The sequence below is a fragment of the Nylanderia fulva genome, unplaced genomic scaffold, assembly GCF_048542155.1.
Source record: "Nylanderia fulva isolate GAGA-0341 unplaced genomic scaffold, ASM4854215v1 Scaffold90, whole genome shotgun sequence".
In the NCBI taxonomy this organism is placed as follows: Eukaryota; Metazoa; Arthropoda; class Insecta; order Hymenoptera; family Formicidae; genus Nylanderia; species Nylanderia fulva.
The window spans coordinates 362,646-369,740 of NW_028191027.1; positions in this window are offsets into that span (position 1 = coordinate 362,646).

A 7,095-nucleotide genomic window follows, 5' to 3' on the forward strand; every position below is an offset into this window, starting at 1 on the left:
CGAAAATAATTTATTTAAGACGAAGAAATATTTACACGCCACCCACGCACTTTCACATTAATGGTTCGAATATTTATATAAATGTATATTATTACATGGTAATGCAATTTATAATTGTATTTTCGCGTTCGCGGCCACGTTTGCGTCCACAGCCGCGTCCGCGTTCTCGGCTTCTTCCGGCTCTTGCCCATCGAGCTTTCTGTTTTACTGTAAAAAATTGATATTATATAATATTTATTTTGATTTATTATTCTTTATTATTATATACTTACATTGCAATGTATTTTTTCTAAATTTTCTGACGGTATCACTGCAGGCTGTGGATCGTCAACAGCTACCACCATTGCAGGCTGTGTATTGTCAGCAGCCACCACCACTGCAGGCTCTGTATTGTCATCAGCAGTCATCACCACTGCGGGCTGTGGTTGTTTAGCTAAAGCCAGCTGCCGCTGCAATTCTTGTACTTGCGTCTTTAAAATATTATTTTCAGCGCTAAGTTCTTCGTGACTGATGTTATTCTAAAAAGAGATATATACATATAGATATAAATAATAGAAGTTTAATAATCAAAATCTTTCTCTCTCTCTCCCCCTTCTCCCCCCCTCTCTCTCCCTCTCTCTCTCTCTCCGTTTCTCTCTCTCCCTATCTTTTTCTCTAAAATTAAAATCTTATTACATTATGCTGACTTGAGTTGCATGCATTTTCGCTGCTCTCTTTAGACATCTTGGTTAATTAAAAGCCGACTTATATTTTTTTTTTTTGGTTGTGTCGTTCCCCGGTTGGAGAACTTAGTGCCTTCAGCTTATCCTATCTTGGCTATATGGCACAGGGTCCCTTTTCCATTTATTATCTTCACTGTGATCAGATTATTTTGCCAATGTTCTTGATGTATTTGTATATACAATCGAAAGCCTTCCAGTTTTTATTCGTCAGAATGTTCTTAATATCTATTTCTTCCGTGATGCCTTTTTTTCTTAGATTTTGATCTAACCTAGCTCTTGCCTCGTCGTATCTACTGCATCGCCATATTACATGTTCAATGCTTTTGTTCTCGTTACCGCATTTGCACCTAGCGCTATCTATGATCCCCTTCCTAGCGAGTGACTCTCCTACGTTATAGTGGTTGGCTCTTAATCTATTAATGAGTGTCACGTAGTATCTTTCCTTGTTTATCTTATAAAACCATGGTTTTTTCTTTTTTCTCTTATAAAAATTTTCAAAATAATATTTTCCTTTATATTGGGCGTCTCTTAAAATGCTATCTTGTGTCATCTGCCATGTTTCCTTTTTAAATTCTTTCCGATAATCCCCTAGTGGGACTTCTATGTTATTATCCTCTGCTTCTTTGGTTGCATCTTTTGCTAATCCATCCGCAATTTCATTGCCCTTAATTCCTACATGTGCCGGGATCCAAACCAGTATTACGTTTTTATCCAATTCTCTTTTTAGTTTATGTATTATTTTTTTCGTTTCTATAATGTACCTATTATGGTATACATTTATCTGGTTATTCTTTAATGCTTGTAATACTGATTTAGAATCCGACAAGATAATTATGTTGTCGCAGTGGTTCTCTTTTTCTCTATAAATTAATTCTACCGCCGCTTTAATCGCAAATGCTTCCGCTGTAAATGTTGAACATTATTTTGGTAAACTTATATTATATCCTATTACTCGGTTTTCTATAACTATGCCTGCACCTGTGGAAACGCCTTCCTTTTTTTTGGAACCATCCGTATATACTATTTCAGTCTTATCGTTTAGATGATATTTATCACATATTTTTTTAATTAAGACACTGTCCTCTCCCTTTCCTTCTCTCCTGTATTTACCTAACTCTAAATCTATTATTATGCTATTTGTAATAATCTCATATTCAGTCTCAAATATTTCGAATCTTTTTTTGTTGGTCCCTGTTTTTCTACTTATCCATTTAACTCGTTGCCATGACTCTGATAGGATACTTCTTTTTAGCATCGGTTGTCTGAGTCTAGCATAATTTTCTTTCCTTGAATATTCTTCTATTTGTTCTATTAATTGTTGACCACCATATATTAAGTTTTTATAAATTTAACATATATAAGACAGGCAATAAGAGCCAAATCGCGGATGACAGTGCGTTATCCTAAACGAAACTAAATTTTTTCGTTAGAATTAAATACCTGTGCACAAGGCACCAAATTTTACTTGGACACGGCCAAGATATAAAATTACAAGAGATTTTTAATACAAGAGATTTTTAATTCCATGTATCCCCTATTCCCCCTAAAGAAATAAATGCGAGAGAAAAATATAGAAAATTAAGTTTTTACTTAAAAAATTTCTAGCTAGTAAGTGCGCCCTATCTCTTAATAGTCTAACTTTGGCTTCCGCAATTATCACGTTATTAAGTGTGCTATTCCTATATCCCATTGCTGTTCTTAAGCCTAAGTATTGCACTCTTTCTAATTTTAATCTTTGGTTTGTTTCCGTTGGGTAGTAGGTAAATATGCCGTATTCTGTGATTGATCTTACTAAACTTTTGTATAGCATTAACGCTGTGTTCACTTCCATTCCTTTAGATTTTTTGTTTAAATACGTCATTATTGAATTCGCTCTGCTCACTTTTCCTCTTATATCATTTATCTGTTGATGGAAACAAAGTCTATTATCCATCCAGATGCCCAGGAATTTCGCTCCGTAGGAGTTCTCAATTCTTACGTTCTTAATGTTAATACTAATGTTTTTGTCTCGAAACCCGTTTTTGTTGAACTCAACTAGTACTGTTTTCTTTGGTTCTAAATCTAAGCCTAACTCAGATAATCTGTTTGCTAGTGTGTCTACTGCTTCTTCTAGTCTATCCATGTTTAAGTTTCTATTTATGTTTGTTGTGTATAACGCTATGTCATCTGCAAATTGTACCGAGTTGATACCTACATTCAAATTTTTTGTTATGTCGTTTGTATATAGAGCGTATAAGATCGGGCTCAGAACCACCCCTTGCGGTAAACCCCTCTGTACTCTCCTATGAATCGATTCTTGGCTATTCACTATAAACTCTGTATCTCTAAAGTATAACCAATTCCCTATGAAATTTCTAATAACCACTGGGCACTTCAAAGCTTTTAATTTCTCCATCAGTATACTATAATTGACGTTATCGTAAGCTAAAGTTACATCTAAGAAGGCCGACAGTGTAAATTGACCTTGTAATAGTCCTGTTTTTATATTCGTCGTAATTTTGGTCAAGTTTTCCGCACAAGACCTACCTCGTCTGAAGCCGTTTTGATCTCCCGCCAGTTTACCTTCGTGTTCCGCCCACCAGACCAATCGTTCGTTGACTAATCTTTCCATGAGTTTTCCTATGCATGATGATAATGCTATGGGTCGGACTTTTTCTTTTCCTGGTTTGTCGATAAATACCACTTGATATTTTCTCCATGCATCTGGGATTTTTCCTGTAAACCAAACTTCGTTATACATGTTTAACAGAATATTTTTCATTTCTTCCGTGAGATTCTTCAGCATGGTGTATTCTATTCCATCTCTTCCTGGTGCTGAATTTCGTCTTATCATGTTTAAAGCTCTTGTTAACTCTTCATATTTAAACTTTCTATTTAGCTGTGAGTCTTGTTTTTCTTTTTGAGCGTATCTTCCTTTCTTCTCTTCTAAGACATATGGTGGTGCTAATATATTGATATCCTTGTTGATTTCCTCTTCTCTATTCTTATTTATCCACTTGTTCCACTGTATGTTTTTCCTTATATTCTTATAAACTCGCATTTTGTTCCACACATATGTCAGGTTCGAGAATCTGTTAATCGATGCGCAGAATCTATCAAAACTTTCTCTTTTTTTTCTATTGATCGTTTTGAGTGCAATTGCTCTATATTTTTTAAATTCGACGAATGAATGTAGACTTTTTTCCTTGATGAATTTGGCCAGAGCTGTTTTTCTTTGTTCTATTGCCTCTTTACATTCTTGGTCCCACCATTCTTTAGGTTGTCCTCTGTTTTTTGTATTGTCATTGTGTTTATTGAATCCTTCGTTTTCTATGTCCATATTATCTGGGTTTTTGTCCGAGATCTTAAGTGTAGCTTTTTTGAGTATGGTTTCAAATATTTTAAATTTGTCTGTTATTTTTATTTCGTTGCTTGACATTTTTCCTATGGCCTCTGGTTCTTTCTCTGCATATTCACGTAATGTTCCTGTAAAGTATTTCCACTTGGTTCTTGTTGTGGAGGCCCTATTTGATCTTTTTTTATATCTGATAATTCTTGTTCTTATTCTACCCACTATCGGGAAATGATCTGAATTCCATGTGTCTTGTACTTGAGAAAATTCCATTATATTTATTAATTATGTAGTGCAGAAGAAGAGATCTATGTTCGATGATGTTTGGCCTGGGTTTCCAAGCCTTGATAGCGTATCGTAATTTCCGCACATAAGCTCGTGTTCGTCCATCGCTTCGGAAAGGTGGTCTCCATTAATGTCTGTATCTAGGCAATTCCAGCTCGTATTGTGTGAATTAAAATCACCTGTAATCATGATCTCTAGGTTATTTGTCTCAAAGTCTAAAATTCTTTCCCATTCTCTTTTATTAACATTTTGATTCGGCCTTCTGTACACTCCTAGTAAATTGAAGTTTTTTTCCAGATTCTTTGTTCTTATACCAACAATGTCGACTTGGGTTCCTATGTTGTTCCAATAGTTTAATGTTTCGAATTCTATTTCATTTTTTATTGCAATGGCAACGCCTCCACTATTTCCTATACTTTCTTTTGTTACTATTTTATATCCTGGTAAATAGATCCCACTTGTTGTATTGATTTTCGTTTTTGTTTAAATTATAATATCATATATGTTAATCCTTTCTTTTATTTCGTTTTTCTTGTTTTTATATCCTCTACAATTCCACAACAGTATATCAGTGTTCGTGTGGTTCATTTTATAAAATTTTTTTTTTTTTTCCAAATGTGAGTTTTTTTGTTTATACAGATGTTTCTTTAATTTCCTCTTCTCTCCTTTCCATCTTGCCAGTGTTTCCTTTTTGTCTCTTGTACAATTAATCTTTGTCTTTTATTTTTCTCTTCATCGTGCAATACTCTTCTTCTTCTGGTTATGTTCTTCCATGACTCTTCTTCTTCACTGCTGTATATGTTTAGTTCTTCTGGATTGGTTTCCTTTGGTCCTTCCAGGATTGTGTATAGTATTCTTCTTAATTCCCAATCTTCCTCTAGGTATAACTTGAGTTTGTTCATAAACTTATTCATTGTTTCTTTTGTGTAGTGTATATCTGTGAAGTTCGGTCTTTCAATTAATTCATTTGTCATCTCCTCTTCCGTTTCCCCTTCATACGTCCGTGGTTTCGCCTCTGCTGTTCCAGTGGATGGCGAGGAAGTGTAGAGTGCTATACCATATTTTTCCTTGGATATTTCACTTTCTCTTGCGTTAGATTGTTTCCAGTAGTTGTGTATATTGCTGTTCATGTCTCTTTTTTGTTGTAGATTCCTTTTTTCATACTTTTTATCTTTATATTCTTTGTTATCCGTATCCTTCTCCCTATTCCATGGTTTCTCTTTTATGATAAGCTTTACATTTTGATCTTCTTTGTTATAACTCTTCTTGTAGGCACCTCTTCCTATCATTTTTCTATTGTCTTGAGGTGTTGTTTTATCAACTCTCTGTGTTTGACTTTGTTCCGTGAGGAGACTCTTATTTCTTGTTGGAAGTTTAGGCCATCTTTCTGGTTCTTCAAATCTGTCGTAGTGTTTGACCGGCTCATCTTCTTTTCCCTTTAGCACTCTGATAGCAGATCCGTAAGAGATATTATGGTAGGCCATAATGACTTGAATACTTTTGTTTTTCTCATAAACTGTGCACTTTCTGTTTGTGGATCGGTTGATTGCCGCCGCAGTTCCTGCATTTGGCCTCTTTATCGCATATTCCGTGGGCTTTATCACCACATATAATGCAGATTTCTTCACTTTTACATAACACTTTCAGGTGGCCATATCTAAAACATTTAAAGCACTGTTTTACAGGCATAATATATGGTCTCACCTTAATCGATAATTTTCTGTTCCATAACCAGATCTCTGTTTTGATCTTTCCTCCTTTGAACGTCACTGCGATGTTATCTGTTTCTTCCTCTGTGAATTTTTTTGAAGCCTTGTCGAAATTTTTCCTGTACATCTTCTCCACTTTTAGGATGTTTTTATTGTCATCGATGGCTTCCCATAGGTCTCTGATGGTATCGTCCCAGTCTACTATAACTCCTTTGCTAATGAGACTTCTTTGATCAATATTGGTTGTAATACTGTCCTCCTTATTTTTTTCTAATGTCTCTAAACATAAATTTGCATCTACATAATCTTTGAATGTAACTTCAGCTGAGTAATGATTAATCATTACGATATTTTCATGTACTATGCTATGTCTTATAATGGTCCGCGTGATCTTAAAAAGATTTTTAACTCTGTTCGTTGTAGTTTTCTCTCTAACTAATTTAACGATAACTTTAACTGGCCCTACATGATCCTCATTCACACGTGAGCTTCTTGTTTCATTATTCTCTTTCGCGTCTTTTTCGCTTATTTTTTTCAATATACCGTTCTCATTTCTATATCTCTCTTTTTCTTTCTTTTCGTTTCTTATGTCTAGATTTATCTCTTTTTGGGTTCCTTTACCTGCTTCCATATCGGACGTCGTGTTTACATCTGTTGTCGTCTTACCATAATATACCCCTTTTTTTGCTACCTCTCCTTCTTCCTGTGAATCCTGTTCAGGCTCGTCCATGTCCATCTCCGACGTTTGGTTGCTAACCGCGTCTTTTTTTATGCTTGCTTCATTCCTACTTTTTTCTTCTCTCGCGCCTTTTTGTCTTTTTGGTATTACCTTTTTCCACTCTCCGTTCTGTTCTATAGATTTCGATAATATATCAAACTCTTCTTCCGTAGCTGATCTTTTCCCAGACTTACTGTCCATCTTCCTGACGTCTTTTGTTATCTTGCTTTTTTTCCCTGAGCTGACTGTTCTTCTCGTTTTTTCTATTTCATATCTAAAACCCTCCTTCCCCCCAAATACGGGGGGAGGTTTACTTTCCTTAATTTTTCC